The sequence below is a fragment of the Meriones unguiculatus genome, chromosome 2 (genome assembly GCF_030254825.1).
Source record: "Meriones unguiculatus strain TT.TT164.6M chromosome 2, Bangor_MerUng_6.1, whole genome shotgun sequence".
NCBI classification, from domain to species: domain Eukaryota; kingdom Metazoa; phylum Chordata; class Mammalia; order Rodentia; family Muridae; genus Meriones; species Meriones unguiculatus.
This window is the reverse complement of record NC_083350.1, coordinates 5560942-5580265: the sequence shown is the minus strand read 5'-3', so window position 1 is coordinate 5580265 and position 19324 is coordinate 5560942. Positions and strand designations below refer to the sequence as shown.

At 43.5% G+C, this 19324-nt stretch overlaps 1 protein-coding gene across 4 annotated transcripts in view; it reads right to left on the bottom strand.

Annotated features, from left to right (window-relative positions):
- The window catches only part of Znf407 (zinc finger protein 407), a 380263-nt gene extending 362770 nt beyond the window's left edge, over positions 1-17493 (bottom strand). For 3 of the 4 annotated variants that reach the window (XR_009589730.1, XM_021648769.2, XM_060376981.1), the window contains exon 1: positions 17358-17493. The gene's annotated coding sequence lies outside the window, so the exon portion shown is untranslated. Of the gene's footprint in view, positions 1-8879; positions 9960-17357 lie in introns of those variants that run through there. The other variant, XM_060376980.1, reaches the window with a different exon arrangement.
- Positions 17494-19324: the final 1831 nt, after the last annotated feature.

The window sequence follows — 19324 nt, the reverse complement described above, 5'->3', positions numbered from 1 at the left end:
CAAAGGACACACAGATCTGTGTTCAGAGTACATACTCTGTTGCAGGCACAAATGCAGCCCACACAGTGGCAGAACAATGAAATTCTTGATTGTATTCTATATAATGGCTAAAAAAAAAAAAAAAAAAAAAAAAAAAAACCTTAAAACAAGAGGGAAAGTATTGTAATGTCTGCTGTTTCTCAATTGCTTTTTAAATTAATGAAATAATCCAGCACCTCATTACATGAAATTAACAAAACAAGTAGAACACAGAAAATAGCTGAATAGTTTTTCTAAATCTTTAAAGAAACTAAATCTGCATGGGGCTTGGGGGAGTTTTGTGGGGTTTTCGCTTCTTGGATTTTGGTTTTGGTGTTTATTGTTTACTGAATTTGGTTTGGGCACCACTGCTTTGCTAGGAAAGTAGGCAGACACACAGTTTTACTAACGTCAAGAGGAGGAAGGATTGGGTAAAGCCTTAAATAATTGTATGGCGCTTGAAGGACAGCTCTGGACAGCTCCCACCACACAGCAGTTACAGAATAGACAGCTGATCAACCATCCCAGATGACAGCCACCGCTGCTGAAAACATTAACACTAAAAGTCAGCGCTGGAGCCAGAGACCATCCAGAAGCAGAGAGCCTGATGCAGTCCTTACGTTATCAAGTCTACAGTGAAAACAGAGAGTGAGCACGAGTGCAGTGTTAATAAGTACTTTGAAGTGATGTAAAAGGGATTAAACGGAAATGAGAGTTTATGCTAATATAGGCTTTAAAAATTCATTAGAAAGGTTATTAGAACAAGTATCATATTCCCAGTGGAGATGGGAACAAGATCATCTTCTTTCTTCTTGAAAAATTCAGAGATCACCTGAATACAACAGTTAAAGGGCTTTTTTTCTGAAGTAGATTTTATTCATTCACACAACAAACACTTACTAAAAGCTTGCTATATATCTGAAAGCACCCTGATTCTACCAGCACTAAAGTAAAATATGACATAATCTCCTTCTTGACATACCATCATTTATAAGACAGCCAAAAAAAAAAAAAAAAAAAAGGAAAATAAAACGAAATGAAATGAAATGAATCTCAGAATTCTTCTCTCGGGAGAGTTTGGAGACTGAACAAACCTAGCAGGTATGTAGACTAAGACAGTGGCATGGGGCTCAAAGAGCTGGCTTAGTGGATGCCTGCTGCCAAGCCAAACATGACTATCTGAGTTCAGTCCCTGGAACCACACCTTGAAAGGAGCAAACCAAGTCCCTCAACTTGTCCTCTGATCTCTACACGTGCACCAAGACATGTTTACATGTTCTGCTTTGTTGTTTGTTTTTTAAGTGGCAGCATGTATTACTAAACCCTACCTTCTTCAAGCATCATGTTTCTCTAGACCCAGTCATCCACTCATATCCTCACTGAGTCACAAAGATTTCCAAACACAGTTATAAGGGCCTACACTGGAGCTGAGTGTGGCTTACTGGTAGGACAGTTGCTAGCATGTGCAAGGTTCTAAGCCCAACAACACAGAGACACAGATACACACATATACACATACACACACATACTTTTAAGCAGTTGTTCCTGGCTATGAAAATAAGTTATACATAACTCCTTTTATTGTTTTCATCTTACCTATAATAAATAATAAAGTTAATTTCATCCAGAAACTGTCAAAAATTAAAGTATCTGAGTTATTCTTCATCTTTTAAGGGAAAAGTATATCTGAAAAAAAGAAACAGATTTTTGGGGACAAGAATAAAGCACAGCAAGAAAAGCTCGCCAGCAGCCTTCTGATGACACCTGCTGGCCGCTTCTCCCAGAGTCTCTGGCAGTGGTCTGGAGGAAGCGTTTAGGAGGCAGCCTGCACCTGCTCACTGCACTAGGCAAAGCCCCTGAGGTGCTCCAGCATGCTTACTAGCCTTGTTTGCTTACTACTCACTCCAGGCACTAGTCTTCATGGCTCTGCGTGCCTTCTGTCCTCTCTAGGAGTATCAGGAAACTGCTCAGCTCTTCCATTTCACAGGAGTCACTCACACAGACATAAAGGCTGCACAAGAACCCATCATCACCTTAGCCCAGTCTCCCTCCCTTCCACCTTACCCTTCCTGAACACTCCTACGTAGAAATTGCTAACAGTGTCATGACCTTTCCCTTGAGAAATTCAAAAGAAGATAGGGCCCTGCAGCTATAATCCTACACAAAGCGACACACATGGCTACGAGCTTCCCTGGCAACACCTGAGGAAGAGGAAAATAAAGGAAAGTCTCTCTCTGATCTGCCACTTCAAATCTGCATCAGGATAGACAGTGTCGCCTATGCTAACCCCAAGTCCACCCCCAGTCTGCCTATGAACCCTCCTACTGCTGATGAGCAGAGTGCCCAGCCCTCAGGCAGGCCTTTCCTACCAGAAACACAATGGAAAAGGCGGCACAGAATACAGTCTCTAACCCCATAAGGCAAAAAGAGTACACTTCCGGAAAACCCTTATCGTTGTGTTGTAAAGTGGAATAAATAATTCTGACAACTTTTACTAGCTAGCACTAGGTGCAATTTTCCACAAATGGACATACAAGAGTCAACTTTATTCATACAGAGCTGGTTCATCAACAGTTGGGTCCCACCGACTCTACCTTCTTGCTGTCCTAGGAAACACAACACATTTTCTTGGTTATAATACACAAAGCTCTTTATAAAATTACCCTAGGAAGTGTCTGACGGTTTTAAATCAGTCTACAAATTGTTACTGCTTCAGAAAGCTCAGCAGCTGCCTCTTCAGTCTGATGAGTTGAGTCAACAGCATCTAAGAGACCAAGAACACTGACAGTGAGTGTGCTCTGCCTGGACACTCAGTCCCAAGGCATCCACGCCTCCCACCTAGCCTTCCCAAAGGAGCACAAACGAGATGCCGCAAGAATAGCTGTGCAGCCCACAGGGCGTCTCACAGGAAACAGATATAAGGCTTCTTCTCCAAAGCCAGAGAAAAACTGAGGCCTCCTCCAATCACAAGGGAATGAGCCACCTTGAGCCTACCCAGAGTCATTCATGAGTCCTTCAGATGACAACTCCTACAGAATCTCACTGCCACCACAGGACAGACCTGATACCAGAGTACCTAGCCAAGTTCACTCCCTATACCGGAGCCACAGGAACAGCAGGATAAGAAATGTTTTAGTTCATTACATTGTGACGTCTTGGTTATTGGGCAATAGAAGCCCTTCTCTCTGTTCTGACCTCCTTTTCTGGCATTTTAATGTTGTCCTTCCTACCTTAACAGGAGGCTTCTGTATAGCACAGCAGTGCTGGCACACAAGAGAAGATACGAATGTTATCAGTCACATGAAATGCTTTACCAGGCAGAATTCCTCTTCACTTTGTTTAATAAAATGACATTTACATTTATCTCTCCTACTACCAAAATTGAAATCAAAAACTGAAATAAATCAAGAGTTACTAAGGAATTGCCTAATACTGCAAAGAGGTAGAGCAAACTTTAAATTTAGATTCATACAGCATAAAGGAAATATCTTACTATATCTGGAAAAACACACTCCTTTGGGATGGAAGCATTCTGCCTCAGGAATCAACTGGGCCAACAGCTTGCCTCAGACGTACCAGCAGTAAAGGGTTCATTTCTAGTTAGAGTCAGAAAATTATCATACCCAAACTTGAAAAGCACATGTCTGAAAAGGTCACTGTCCACTGGTTACTGTCACGACACAATTAACATTCACCTACTGGTACTAGAAAGCATTCACACTTTAGGGCTAGAAACTTAGGGCTAGAAAGATGGCTCAAACACCCAAGTTCAGCTCCTAGCACCAACATCAAGTGGCTCAAAACCCAACCTGATATAACTCTAGCACCAAGGGATCCAATGCCTCTGTCCTCTGAATAAACCTCTGTTGCACAAACCCAGATTCAAATGCACCTACCTACACATAATTAAAAATAATAAAAATAGTTGGGCATTTTTATTTTTACTTTTGGTCCATGCCTTTGATCCCAGTAATGAGTGAGGAAGATACAGACATTTTGCTATGAGTTCCAGGCCAGTTCCAGGCCTCTACAAAGTGAGTCCCGGACAGCCAAGGCTACACAGAGAAACCCTGTCTTGAAAAACTACTGATGATGATGATGACAATAATAATAAATCTTCTACAGGCTGAGTCCAAGAACATTTAAAGATAAGTAGGCTGGAACTGTGTATTCCCAAGCCTAGGAATCAGAAGAAATTAGAATTCTCATTTAAATTAAAGTTTATTTCTATTCCAGAGGAAAACCATGCTATATTTCAAAATCTAATTCAATTTTGTCCGGACGTTAAAAATCAAACATTTATTTAGTGCTTAAATTATAATGGAAACAACACCGAACAGCCACACTGATCAGGGTCACCACTCGGGGACAGTAGTACCTACCACTCTCTGAGATTCTTCTCCTTAGACTAGCACTTAGGAAGATGGCTGACAGTGATAGAACCACAAGGTAAACCATACTGTAAAATCAGCTCCTCCCTCACACCTGCCCTTCCTTTGTTAAATCCTTCCCACATGTGAAACACTATTTTCTAAATATGTTTTTCTAAATCTATTCAAATGATACAGTCATTAAATTAACTTTCTGACAACTTTATATCAACTATATCTAACAAATGTTTCATACTCAAAAATTCTACACAAAAAGTTAAAATTAAATGTATCTTTTTAAAGGCATTTTTTAAAATCAATACTGTGGTAGTTTTTCCATCTAGTTATTTGAGAAAAAAAATATATATATATATTGAGCCAGAAATAAAAGGGAAAAGAATAAGGGGTGACTCTGAGTAAAAAATGAGAAAAATTCAATGTCATTAAAAGCACACGTTACTAGTGTGTCTCACAGTATCTGAAAAGGTTGTTTTATTATCAGAGTAACTAATCACAATGAAACCATCTCTTACAACTAAAGACATTATAATGAATTTTCTTTACAGCTACAGAGAAATGGGATTTGCTGTTTCACATCAAATAGAACAGGCTGTATAAATTCTACTTCCTATTTATTGTAAAATATAATTTCATCCATAAAATCAGTCATGAAATATTAAAACTGAAACAACAGAATTTACGTCCTTCACTTAATTTAGTTTAAACGGTCTATTCACTAAAGCTAGAGGTGGGAGGTTACACGCCATGCAGCCGTCTTTTCTCATTAAGTGTTTCCATTAGACCCTTGATTTTCAAGAATTTATAATGCAGCCATTAAAAAAAAGCATTGCATGATAAAAGTTAGTCTATGTTCCTTACATTTTCCCTTCTTCTCTTCCAAAAGCAAGAAGATGAAGCACATTATGCATGAACGCTGAGAGGAGTGGAAGACAGGGAAGCATAAAACTAAAGAAACAGATGACACTGACATTTTTTAACACTCATGAAAAAGAATACTAAGCTACAAAGAGGTCTCAGCTACACCAAATTAGCTGGAGAACACAGGGAAGTTTCAGCTTCTCTGTTGTAACCCAAGAAGGAAGGACTAAGATTCCTAAATTCAATCAAAAGTCCCTTACCAATATGAGCTGCTTAGGCATTCAAACACTATATTTACTGGGTTTTATTCTTAATGAAGCAGAAAAACAGAAATATGGGATTGTGAAAATATAAATCTGGAGACACTATAACAAAAATAAAAGAGAGAAAGAAAGGGAAAGAAAGAGAATGCTGAAGCCACACGGCACACTGCTCTTGCTTAGATTCGTCAGGTCTGCGAGAAGAGATGGAATACAAAGAACTGCAGGGGAAAAAGACTAAAACTACTAATTTTGGAAGAAATCTGGAAAACACTATAATTCCAGATGTCAATAAGCTAACACACCATATAAAACTATCAAGCCTCAAGACATTTGGAATATAAATTATTAGGTACCAAAGATCTGCGTGTTAAGAAAGTATATTTAGAAAGAAGAAAATCTTCAGCTTTAAATTTTTAAAAGAATATAGTTCTACTCAAGTCCATTTATATAATAAGGTTATTTTTTTTCCTCTCAGTGGTGAAATTATAGATAATTCTTTTCTCCAATCCCTGGCATTTTTTTCTATACTTTCCAAAATATACTTTAGAATAGGAGTTGACTAAGTGTGAAGTTTAAGAAAAAAACAAAGTTGCTTCCTGTTATTGAAGTAATAGAAAGTGATGATTGCTATCAAAGAAAAGAGGAGGAAGCCTTTAACTGGAAATATATACTTACAACGATACTGTTCAGATAAAACTCAATATCAAAAGAACACAAATAAAAGCCAAGTGAGGGGAAACATAACTACAGTCAAAGACGTTTAGCTCCAAGCCTGGTCAAACAGCAATAACAGCAGACATTGAGAACTGCCTATGGCTCCTTGGGTCTCATGTAAACATGCTGGTGCTGGCTAGAGGAGAACACTGAGCATGCTGGTCCCCACTGTCCACCCAATGGGACCTGCTGACACCAGGACTGGCCAAGGAAGACACATGATGAACCTGTAGCTCTTTCTACCTAAAAGAAGGGAGATGTTTTAAAAGAAGAATGTTAGGAAGACACAGAAGCAAGATTAAACACTACCAATCTGTTAACTACCTTAGTGAGAAAGCATTTCAATGACTTGATGATGGACAAAGGGATGGATGAATAGGTAGGTAGATAAACGGATTGATGAGAAGAATGTGGTAAAGGTAAGAAGGAAAGAAAAGGGGTCTAAAGGACAACTGTTTAGGATAAAGGGCCAAGGGCCAAACACAAAGGAGGGCTAGAAAGAGGAAGTTATATTGACCAAAAAAAAAAAGATAATAATGTATAAGGCAAGATTCATCAATGGAACTAAGGCTGAGAGAATATTTTGTTATGGAACATAATTTATGCATGATGTTTAAACGGTCTCCTCAGAAGCCAGTGGTTAATTCCAAGGTAAGAAAATAAAATATGCCAGGCACAGGGACGCATGCTTATGATCCCAGCACTCTGGGAGGCAGAGGCAGGCAGATCTCTGTGGGTTTGAGGCCAGCCTGGTCTACAAAGTGAGCCAGGACAGCCAAGGCTACACAGAGAAACCCTATCTCAAAAAAAAAAACAAAAACCAAAAAATAAATAGATAAGAAAGAAAAAAAGAAAGAAGGAAGGAAGGAAGGAAGGAAGGAAGGAAGGAAGGAAGGAAGGAAGGAAGGAAGGAAAATAGAAACTAAAAAAGAAAAGAAAATACAACTTAGTAACTGTGAAGTAAAAAAAAAAAAAAATAAGTGGTACTATCTTGGCTGGGTGATCAAAAGGGGGTAGATGGACAAAATGTACTCCAAGGTGTGACATCATGATAACATCACATTGCCCACACATCAGCCAAGAATAAAAATCTCTGGCTAACAGAAAACAGCAAGCCCCAGGAGTGTTTTGTTTAACGAAATAAAATGGAGAAGGTCCACCCATCTCAAAACTCAGTGTAATGAAAGATTATGGAAATGTTCTAAGTTATAGGAGGCTAAGGAAACATGGAGACTAGATGTAGTATCTGAAGACTAACTCCCGCACTGGCAATGGCAAATGTAATTCAGGCATTGTAGGTCAACTCAAAATACCTGCCAATAACATTTACAAAACTAATAACACTACTGCAGAATTGTAAGAGAACACCTCTATTAGATTCTTGTGGTTTAGCTTGGCATTTCTGAGGCAGGGACTCAGTGCTCAGGCATGTCTGGACGGGAACTCATAGAGATACTCCTGTAGAGATACTCCTGCCTTTGCAAGAGTATCATGTCCAGTTAAGAATATTTTTTTTTTAAGACAGGGTTTCTCTGTGTAACAAAGCCCTTACTGTTCCAGCTCTACAGACCAGGCCGGCCTATAACTCACAGAGATCTGCCTGCCTCTGCCTCAAGCGCCGGGATGACAAGTGTGCGTCACCATACCCGGCTCAAGAATATCTGAATATCTCTGTTGTTAAGAAGTTATCAACCAGGACTGGATAGATGGCTCCGATTGTTCTTCCAGAGGACCAAGGTTCAATTCTCAGAACCCACATGACAGTTCACAACTGTCTGTAACTCCTCTTCCAGGGATCCAACACCTCATTAAGGTAAACATATAAGTAAAACACCAATGCACATAAAATAAAAATAAATTAACTGGGGCTGGAGAGATGGCTCAGAGGGTAAGAGTACTGAGTGTTCTTCCAGAGGTCCTGAGTTCGATTCTCAGCAACCACATGGTGGCTCTATAATGTGACCTGATGCCCTCTTCTGGCCTGCAGGTATGTACATTCAGATAGGGCACTCATATATATAAAATAAATAAATCCTAAAAGACCTATTTCAGTGACAGATCCTAAAATTCTGGGCTAAGGGGTCTCTTCTGAAACTGATACTCTAGCCAAGGACCACTCATAGAGATGGACTGGAACCCCTGCACAGAGGTAGCCTATGGCAGTTCAGTGTCCGAGTGGCCTAATAGTAATGGGGACTGGGATTGTCTCTGACATAACTGACTGGCCTGCTCTTTGATCACAAACACTACCAATCAGTTCTCACAGTGAAGAGAATTACTCTTGCAGGGACCCGAGTTTGGTTTCGAGCACCCAGAGTTCACAACTGCCTGTACCCTCAGCCTCTGACCTCTGCAAGCATCTGCAATATGGGCACAAGCCCAGGTTCTTGGGCATGTGTGCTGAAGCACAAAGCTCAATCAGACCTTTATCTGGATGTGTTTTGCTTTTGTCTTCTGGCATCAACACATATCAATCCTTTAACTAGTGAGCAAAGGTATAAAATTTCAAGGAGAGATTCTGAATGAAGAAAGTCTGCCCTGTAGTAGACATCTATATGCTGACCTTGAGTTTTTAACAAACCTACTTTATTTAGGGTTATTAAATGCTTCTACCTCCCTTCCAACCCCTCAATACCTGGTAGGAAGGAAAGAAGCTGCTTCCCGCTGGGTAGGGTCGTAGGATTCCTTGGGGGGTAATGCCAATATCAGTTGTCCAGAAATCCAGAAATCCAGGTGACCAGCAAATCAGCAAATGGCAAATGCAGCAGCAGGATGAACCAGCAGCAAGCAGTCCTCCTCCAAGCAGCTGCACCTTCTTTCTCTGGGATGTCATATGTATATCCCTCAAAGTCCTCAGACTGCAACTAATTCCACCTGGCAAAGACCACGCTCCACACAAGACACTTAACAGGTGTGGACAAACTAAACTCCCCAACTTGGAATTTTAACAAAAACATGTTTACATATTATAAACCAAAACATCCACAACACCTATATTTTCAAAGAGTTCTCCGGGTGATACTAAAGAGTTTTATTTGGGGACCACTGAGCCTCTCTAACTCTTCGGATAGAAAATATACGTTTATTGTTTATGTACTGGACCATAGAGCAGTAAGGGGGAAGCACGTTGAGGGTAAGGGCCAATCAAAAAACATAATGAAAAAAATGAAAAAAAAAAAACATAATGAACATATTTCACAAAACTATCACACAGGTCTCCAGAGATACTTGTCCGTACCATAATTTGCCATACAAAATTATTTCCAATGTCACACTTTTAGCAAGCATTGCCCTAGTAATACAATAAAACACATAAGAGATACCAGATTCTGTTTCCTGAAGGTTCTGTTGGTTGGTTGGTTGGTTGGTTGGTTGGTTGGTTGGTTGGTGGGTTGGATGGTTGGTTTTATTGAGACAGGGTTTTTCTATGTAGCTTGGCTATCCTGGACTCTCTCTGTAGACCAGGCCTGCCTCGAACTCACAGCAATCTGCCTGCGTTTGCATCCCTAAGTGCTGGGATCAAAGGCCACCACAACCTTCCTGAAGGTTCTTAATGAAAACCATTTGATCTCATTTTTAGAAAGACTATTTCTATTCCCTTCCCTTCAATGACCTAAAATTTTTAAGCTATTTTTAAAACTGCATTACCACCTTACTTTAAATTCTAATGGTCTTATAATTATATTTTAAATTAGCATGCACTCCTTTAACTGATATTCTTCACTGAAAAATAATTGATCCAATATATATCAAATTCTGCTCCATAAGTTACAATCGGCAGAAACCACTAAGGAACTGTGTACTTCCAAAGAAGTGGCTGCTAGTTTCTCGGTTTCAAACACACAGTTCCAGTTACATTTATCGGGGTTCTCTGTGCTGACAATTAGTAACTGGAGAGCATGCTGCGCTTGAGGCACACTTGAGTCAGGCCTGTTCCCCACCCCAAAACAGTCTTTTTCCGACCACTCCTCTAACTGCCTTCTTAGCTTTAAAACTGCTTTCACTAAAAGAAAAAAGCCCCACTGTGTAAGACAAAACCTGACAGTGTGAACATCAAACACGCTGCAAGGCACCCCCAATCAGAGCATGGAGATCACCTAGCTTTCCCAAAAGCAGGTAAGACAAGAGCCCGAATACCTGGACTCTACTGTAAAAGCTGTACTCTATGTGTACCGACAAGGGATCTACTGTAAAAGCTGTACTCTACATATACCGACAAGGGATCACAAGGGATCACATCCTGTCTTAAATACAGACGACGGCTCTGTATGTAAGGTCTCTCAAGGTCTCTCACATTCCTGGTAAAGGACTGAGTGTCACACACTGTAACATTCCCTAATTGTAAATGCTTGACAGTTCTCACTAGTTTGACAATTTTAGCACTTGATTATCAAACAAAAATAGTAGTGCTGTTTGGTTCTAAAGTGTGCTTGATTTGACCATGAATGTTGGAACCACATTTCTTGTACTCCTACAGAACTTCCCAAGCGGTGGAAAAGTGACACCACAACAACTTTGTAAAACAAAACCCCCAGTGTGGATATTAATATGACAAAGGAAAAGAAGGTCATCAAAATCCAGGGGGAAAGTTGGCCAGTGTTGATTTCCCAAAAATGCCACTTTTTCTCAACAAAAAGTCTAGACAGAAGTAGAATGTCCCAAGTTGTGGGGAATGACATGGCCCCGCCGGCTAATGAGCCAGACAGGAAACCTGAGGAAGCCTGCTGTCTGCAGGGACAGAGGCATAATCGTGCTCTGAAAACAAGCCTACCCTAGAAAGAAAGAGTAACTGAGAACAGGAAGAACACCCTCACCAGTCTCCCCCGGCACTCACTCATTCCTACCTTGACCTGCCTTTGCTTTGCTTATTCACCTGTGTGTGATTTTTTTTCTGAAGTGTGCATGGCATTGAACAGCTGGACTGTTCTTCCCCATGCCCACTGCAGGCTGCTGAATTTAAGGCAGCGATAGTAAGAAAGCATGCTGCCAGAGGCTCACTCCGGTCAGGTCGGTTACTTAGTGACACAAAACTTGGCAGTAATGTGCTCAGACAGTGCCTGGAACAGGAAGTGCTCTGGAAGAACTAAGCACCAGAGTCATCAAGACCAGTTTCCCTGAGCACACGTACGAGCAAAGATCTGTCAGACTTCAGCATGACATCTGCATCCCCAGCTAACCTTACTCATAGAAACAGCGCCCCAAGACAGGCATGCAGGTCAGACCACAGGTTAGAGAACACGTGTTACCTCCCAGTCTTCCGTGTCAACCATCCCTCCCTCCTTTCTAAGACCATCGCTCTTAGAAAGGTAACACCAACCTGATTCCCTTTCTTGTCACTTTGGTGTTTCCTTTTTCAGTGTTGAGTATGGATCCAAAGCTTTGCGCATGGTAGACAAGCACAACCCAGAAATCTACATCCCAAGCCTGCTTTTCATTCATAATGTCTGTATTCTTAACATTAATGCAACTTTGTTCTGTGCTCCTGAACTTTAAAAACTGGGGGCATGGGAGTGATTGTGTGCAATCTTCCACACCTCAACATGTACGTTCCTTTAGTTCGAGAGAAGGTCTTCCCAAGATGCCTCTGGCAGGAAAGGTTGTCAAGGCAGTGAGGTATAACTGGCCACAAGCCTTATCATCCCCTAAGCCCCCAGGAGTGCTGGGATTGTACATGTGCACAAATGTGCCTAGCTACATTTTCTTTTTTTTTTTACACGACTCCAGGTACTCAGGAAGTGTTTTCCTGGGGCATTGCTTTTCAAACATTACCATCAGCAGAGTTTCATGCTGTTAGCCCAGTTCTTGGGACACAGGCAGATATCTCTTTGAGCTTGAGGTCAGCCAGGCCTACATAGAACACTCCAGGCCAGCCAAGGGATACATAGTAAGAGCCAGTCTCAAATTAAAAAAAAAAAAAAAATTTTAAAGCATCAAATCAAAATCTTCATTAATGCTGGGACACAATTTAGCACCACTGCTGTGAATAAAGACTAAGAGCATTAACATGAAGATTCTGATGGTAGAGGCAGAATTTTGGGTTCAAGGTCAGCCTAGGTTACATGACAAGATACTATCCACAAAACCAACAAAGACTCCGAGTCAGAGAGTACATATAGCCCCCATCACTACCAACTTAACACTCACACTGTCTTAACCTACTTATTCTAGGCCAACAATATTATCAGGCCTTTTACATTGTTGCCAACCTAAAGTCTAAATTACACAGCAGTATGGTCTTCTAATTACTAAACAACTAGAGCTTCTTTATATTCATGTTGTATATAAAATACATATTTGATTATTTATCCATTTTTCTCCTATTTGTTTTTAAACCGTGTGTGTGAGAGAGAGACAGAGACAAAGACAGTGGGAGGGAGAGAGGGAGGGAAATGGGGAGGGAAGGAGAAGAGAGGAGGGAGAGAGAAAATGGGCACGCGTGTGGAAAGGTCAGAAGGCAACTTCCGGAAGTCAGTCCTCACCTTCCACCTTGCTGAGGCAAGTCTCCACTGTTTCTGCTCCTGTTGTATATTTCAAACTAGCTGGTCTGCAAGCCACCTGGCAATCCTCTGCTGTCCATCTTATGGCAGGATCCCTGAGTTTTCACATAGGTTCATCAGGCTTTAGCAGACACCACTCTCACCTGCTATCTCCTTAGCTCCAGCTTCCTATTCTTATTGACTTGGGCTGCTTGTCCTTTCAGACAGTATCAGCCTTTTACCAGTAATACGTACTGACACATTCAGTTCTCTGTTATGCTGCCGGGTCATTTCTGGAGGGGTCTTCTTCATATACCATCATCCACACTAACACTGTCAATCATACTACTTAGCTTTTCTCTTGTGACCTGTGCCTTCTGTGACTGTCTAAAGAACCTCAGGCAGTCATGCAACTACTGCCCTGGATGCCCTTTTAAATATTTTAGTTTAACCTTCAATATGTGAGTCTTATCAGCCTGTATGTGACTGTTTCTAGTTACATAAATTAGAGATGCATCTCATGATAAATTTCTATTTGCTAATGAGTACACACAAAAACTGTAATTTTAAGGTATCAAAGTGGCGTGAGCCCGTGAAGGCTGTTGCCAATTTGGGCCGTTTCTGACCACTGCATTTCCCAGGGTTTTGCTCGGCTATCCTGACAGTCTCCTGACTTCCCTGCCCAATTTAGGGTACACTCTGCCCCACAAGACCCTTCCCAATTCCTGTCATAAACTGAACCTACCTCCTCATGGGCTCTTACCATACATTCCTACAATGTATTTGATAACAAAACTGTGCCCTCCCTGGAGCAAAGTGCCTATAATCAGACTTCTAAGGCCTTAAAGAACAAAGTTTAACTGCTAGACGAGTGGATGCTAAGGTGCTGTGGAAGCCAGGGTGCTGGCCTAGTGACTACAAATAGGGAGGGCTGTGCAATCACACTGCTGGGCTGGAATCCTAGCACCGCCATGTAAGAGCTGCATGGAATTTCACAAACTCCCTACCCTAAATTGAGTGCACCACGTGGATAAAATGTAGTCCCCAGCTCAAAGAATGTGCTGGAGACTAAGTGAAAGTATGAAAAGTGTTCAAACAAACTAAGAGCTCAAAACATTATTGTTATTTCCACTGAATTCCATGTTGATTACCCTTATTACTCCTTACTACCAAGTCCTTACTATTGCAGAAACTTCCAGTTTTCTGGGGGATACACAAGAGAGCCAAGCTACTAAAAAGTAACAGTACATCCAGAAAATAACCAACTTCAAATTGAGACTCTCCATCCACGTCCACCATCTCCCCAAAAGATCACTCCTCCAGAGCTGCATGTGGGAAAGTTCCGCATGTGATTACAGGAAGCCTAAAGTTCCCTTATGCTTTGATACAACCATCAATTTCTGTCGTCCTTGCAGCTACTTGTTGGTTACACTGTAGGTAGTTACAATGTGTAAATAGTTAAACAGAGTTGTTGGAACCATAATCTATTTACAATAGAGAAAGGGTATAGTTGTAAGAGAATGAAAACAATAAAAGCCACTTTTCACCAAAAGAAATCTTTAATACAGATAAAAGTACATATACACATAAGATATAGGCTGTGTTCTATTTGAGTCTGGAATGCCCCCACATGCTCCAGCTTTGACTTCTTGGCGCCAGCTTGTGGCCTTATTTTGAAGCTTGGAACCCTTTAGGAAGCAGAGCCTGTTGGGCAGATGATCAGCAGCAGGAGCAGGCCTCTCCAAGTTACACCTGCCCAACTCCAACTGTTTTCTCTGCTTCCTGGTCCACAGCACATGCTCCCATGCTCCCACTGTCATGACTTGCACCTACCCTTCAGCTCTTCAAAGCTAAGAGCTAGCAAACTTCTCCCCTGGCGGGTGGGGGGGGGGGGGTTCTGACAGATATTTTGGTCACAGCCAATGCAAAAGTAACTTTAAAAAAAAAAAAGGAGCAAAGAATTGAAGTAATCATTGTAAGGAACCTTGACTCTGCAGAGGTAAGGCTCCTGGACCTGGTCTGCAAAAGGAATGTGACAGAGTCTAGAAACATGAGCTAGAGATGCTCTAGAAAGTTCCATGGAGAATACCAGGCACTTTTGCTGGGATGTTTAAAGAGCAAAATGTTAACAGAAACCCAGACAGTAAAGACTGCATCAGTGGCCTTGCAGAGGACCAAGATCCACTCGGTGTAGACTAGAGCTCATTCTTGCCACTTCTGGCTCTGCCAGCTCCTAATACAGTGAAGGAACAAAGCAAGTCCAGCAAGCTAACTGGTAACAAGCCATGCTAAAGTTTCTTACTTTGGAAGTTACCTTCCTATTTTGCAGGAATCCATTACTGTTTTTGAGAGCTGTCTCTCATAGAAACTAGGATGGTTCAGCCAATCTTACGTCCTTACTTAGAACTTTAAACATCACAAATATGCAGAGCCAGAAGGAAGTCCATCCATTCTCCTCCCTCTCCTTCCCACCGCAAATGGCAGAAAAGACTCAAGAGTCTATCAACAAAGGTGGCAGCTTCTCCACTGGAAACTTTGTCAGTAGCAAAATTCTAACCAGACTACATACAGGATGCAGCCTGGGCTATTGCTTCAAACACCATTCTCTCTTTAAACACCTGCCCCTTTAATTCTGAAAGCTATCTACTTATCTTCCAGGATATGCTCTCCCATTTAAGTCAGTCACAGTTACCAACCAAGAGCTCGCCCTCAGAGAACACTGCCTCAGCTCTGGACTGCGCTGCCAGGGCCAGCCACTGTCTAGTCTCCACTCCCCATCCAGAAGTTTCCTTAGTGCCACAATGGGCACGAAGCAAGCAGGCAAACATTTCCTGAGGGAATTCCATAGCTGGGAAGATAAGGTAACTCTGTTCAAACACCACCTTGCACTCCTGAACACCCACTATCACTTACTGCCAGAGTGTCAAGTATCAGCTGGAACCCCACAGCTAACCTTACTCAGAAGTTTACAAACTAGGATTCTTTTCACCTAATTAGTAAACCATGTTCTTAACTGGGAAAACTAAAAAGAAAAAAAAATAGGATTCTATTTCACTAGAGTTCTCCTCCAGTGAGAATTTGGGAATTCTAATTTGAGAAAACCATCCCCGTGACAAAGATCGTACCTACTAAAACTCAAATGCCGTTTCCTGCAAGGATTCACCTCCTGCCGGGCAAGTAGGTATAACTCATCTGTATTTCCAGATCTCTGTTCTTGCACTTACAAGACACATTCATTAAAACATTGGTCTCTCCTAAACCACCTAAGTAAACATTACTATTCCAGCACCTACAACGACGGCAGGAAGTGCCGCTTTTCCAGCACCCAGAATGACGCGCAGCACAAACAGGAAGTGCCGCTTTTCCGGCACCGAGAATGATGGCCGACACAAACAAGTGGGCTTCTGAAGCGAAGACACCTTGCTTTAGCAACAAATCCACCCTTTGTGCTACCCTGTACCTCTTCTACAACTCTAAAAAAACTTTAAAAAATTTTAATGGAGCTAGTCTTTGCTGTTGTAAGCAATTATGACAGCTGCTATCCAGAGCTTGGCGTGTGCCCACAGGAATATTCGTTATTTGTAACAAAACTTAGTAATGAACATTTGAAAGTGGACATTAATCTTGTTCGCATTATTTAACGGACGTATACTGGAAGTAACTGCTACTATACAAGGTTTTCCTGCTTTATGAAATGGGCAGAGTATGTTCAACTGACAGGTGGTCTTCGAATATTTCCTAGTCAGTGTTTTGTTTTCAAACGGACTAATATTCGACTAAGTAGGTACATACTGGGACTAGCCCTGTCAAGCACTGGCTAAAAAGTTATAACTCAAGTCACCATTAGGGCATGACCTCCCAGAACATAAGAAATCCTCACGGAGGGGACGTTGTCACAAACGCCAACTCCACCAAGAGGCCCTATTCCAGAACTCTTCAACATAAACGGGCCACAAAAAACCTAACACAGCCGACAGGGGTCAGCAGCTACTGCTCCCAACGCCCAGCAGACTGAACATCAGACAGAAGGCCAGCACAGCCACGCGACGCTCCCGAGGCGGCCAGAGTAAGCCCACTGCCAGGCTGCCCGCCGTCGAGCGCGGCGGTGGCCCGAGGCTCCCGACGGTCGTACAGCTCCCTGGTACCGGCGCGGCGTAACGGAAGAAGCGCGAGTGGCAGCGGCTCAGGCAGGGCACCGGGTGCTCAGAAGCGGCGGCCCGGAGGCTCGGCCGGGAAGCGGTGCCTCGGGGAGGGCGCGGGGCGGCGCCGGGACGGAGAGGGGAGCGGCCAGCGTCGGAGGCCGGCTGTCACGGCGCCGGCCGGGGGCAAAGCCTGCCCGAGGGGTCCGACGCGGCGCGAGGCGGCCGCGGCACCCACCGCGGCGGCGCGGGGCGGAGGGCCCGGGCAGCGGGACGTGCGCCGCCGCCCGGCGAGGGCGTGGGTCCCGGCGTGCGGCGGGGCGGCGTCGGGCCCGGCGGGGAGGGGCGGAGGCGGGGGAGGGGGCGGGAGCGCTGCCGGCCCGCGGGCTCCCGGCGCCGCGCCACCCGCCCGGGCCGCGGGCCGCCGCCCCCGGACCCCGCGCCGACGCCGGGCCTTCCCCGCCCCCAGACCCCCCGCCCCGCCGGAGAATAACTCACCTGTCTGTCGGGGAACTCGCTCCTGCTCGGCCCTCTGACTGACTCCTCCGGCTCACCGTCTTCCCTCTGGGAGGAAGGGGCGGGACTTCCCGTTTCTCCGTTGAGCCACTTCCGGCGGTTCCCTGGGCGACTACGCTGGATGGAGCGCAGAACACCATAACCGAAAAGGAAAGGTTTTACAATTGCCTTGGCTAAAAACACAAATTCACGTTGTCTTCTTTTCCCTGAATGGCCGGCGGCTTGGTGGGTCGACTTCTTTTCAGTTCATCAGTACTTTCCGGAAGTTCCTACCGGAGAAAACAGGAAGTTCCACCCTCCCTGCTGGAAGGGAAACGGAAAGCCTAGAGAGTCAATCTGTAGGGCAGAAGTGGTAGGGCTGAGTGACGGCCTGGTCTTCTTGGGAGGATACTCCGTCTTCCCGAGGATGCTCAGCGGACCCTCACCGCAGCACCCGGCGTCCTGTCTCCATCCCTGGAACCCGAGGGCGGGGCCGGGAAGGGCAGGGGCGGGGCCTGCGCCAGGGCCTTCCTTTATATCTGGTCCCCAGAGGAGTCAGCTCAGATACTCTGGTGTTCTGTGAAGGCTGTGCGTGGCAGTGCTACCCCAGATAATGAAAAAAGACCTCCGACGACGCCAGAATAGGGTATCTAATGTGTTCACCCCAGGAAACCGTGATTCTAAGGAGTTCCTGAGGGTAATCTAGTTGAATTCTCATTGTGAGTCACATATACACGGTAGGGAACTGCATCTGAAGGAATCAAATAGCCGTTTTTAAGATGACACAGCTAGAAAACGTGAAACCTAACTCTAAACTCTAGACAGCCTTTTCTAGTCTATAGTGCTGAGTCACGTCTCGTGACCAAAATTGGCTTACATGTCTGCTCTAAGAAAGTACAGTGGACTGGGTAGGGTGTAGCGCTCACGTGACCCCTGGCTCTTCAATTTCTACATTTCCTTCAGTTAGCCAAGCGGAAGCAGGACTGGTACGTAAGCAAAATAAGGGACCAAGAGCACGCCTTTAATCCCAGCACCCCGGAAGCAGAGGCAGGTAGATCTCTTGAGTTCGAGGCCAGCCTGGTCTGTAGAGTAAGTTCCGGGACTACAAAGAGAAACCCTGTTTGCCAGAAACAAGTGAATAAATAAAATAAGGAAGGGGGTGGGTGTTGGGTGGGAAGCTGTGTTACTCCTGCTCATCCCTGTAACAAAATGTCAGAACACCTAATAAACTTCAAGGCTCTTCCCTTAGTAACCCCTTTCGCCTCCACAACTCAAAAGTTCCACAACCTCCTGCAAGCACTTCCACCAGCCCGGAGAGAAAGACACAGCACATGAGCCTCTGAGGATCCCTTCAAGCTCTAGCCGTAACAGTCAATAAATTACCACCTCAACAGGATTGACCATCTTCGTGCCTATATGATTTTAATATATTTCATCAGAGAGGTAAAATTAGGTGCAAGGACAATGTGACATCCAGCATTATCTGACGATTTAAGACTAGAGAGGTAAGCCAGGCAGTGGTGGTGCACACCTTTGATCCCAGCACTTGGGAGGCAGAGACAGGCAGATATTTGAGTTTGAAGGCAGCCTCACCTACATAGTCAGTTCCAGGGCTACCTATAGTGGACATTTCCTGGTAAGAAACTTAAATATCAACAAAAAGGACTACACAAGTCAGTTATGTGTAGCTAGAAGCACTGATAGGCCAACTTCTAATTATTCTTTCCTCTAAAACAGGAAAAAAGACACAAAGCACAGAGACCCAGATTGCAACTCTAATCTCATCAACCAACGCCTTTTCCTTATGTAATAGATATAGACTGACACAGAGAGCCTAATAAAAAACCATGAAATACTCAGCCCTAGTCAAGTATGGCATCACACGCCCTTAATCTCTGAATTTGGGAGGCAGAGATAGGGAGAGCTCTGTTAGTTAAAGCCCAGCAGCTGAGGCAGTTACTCAGACAAAC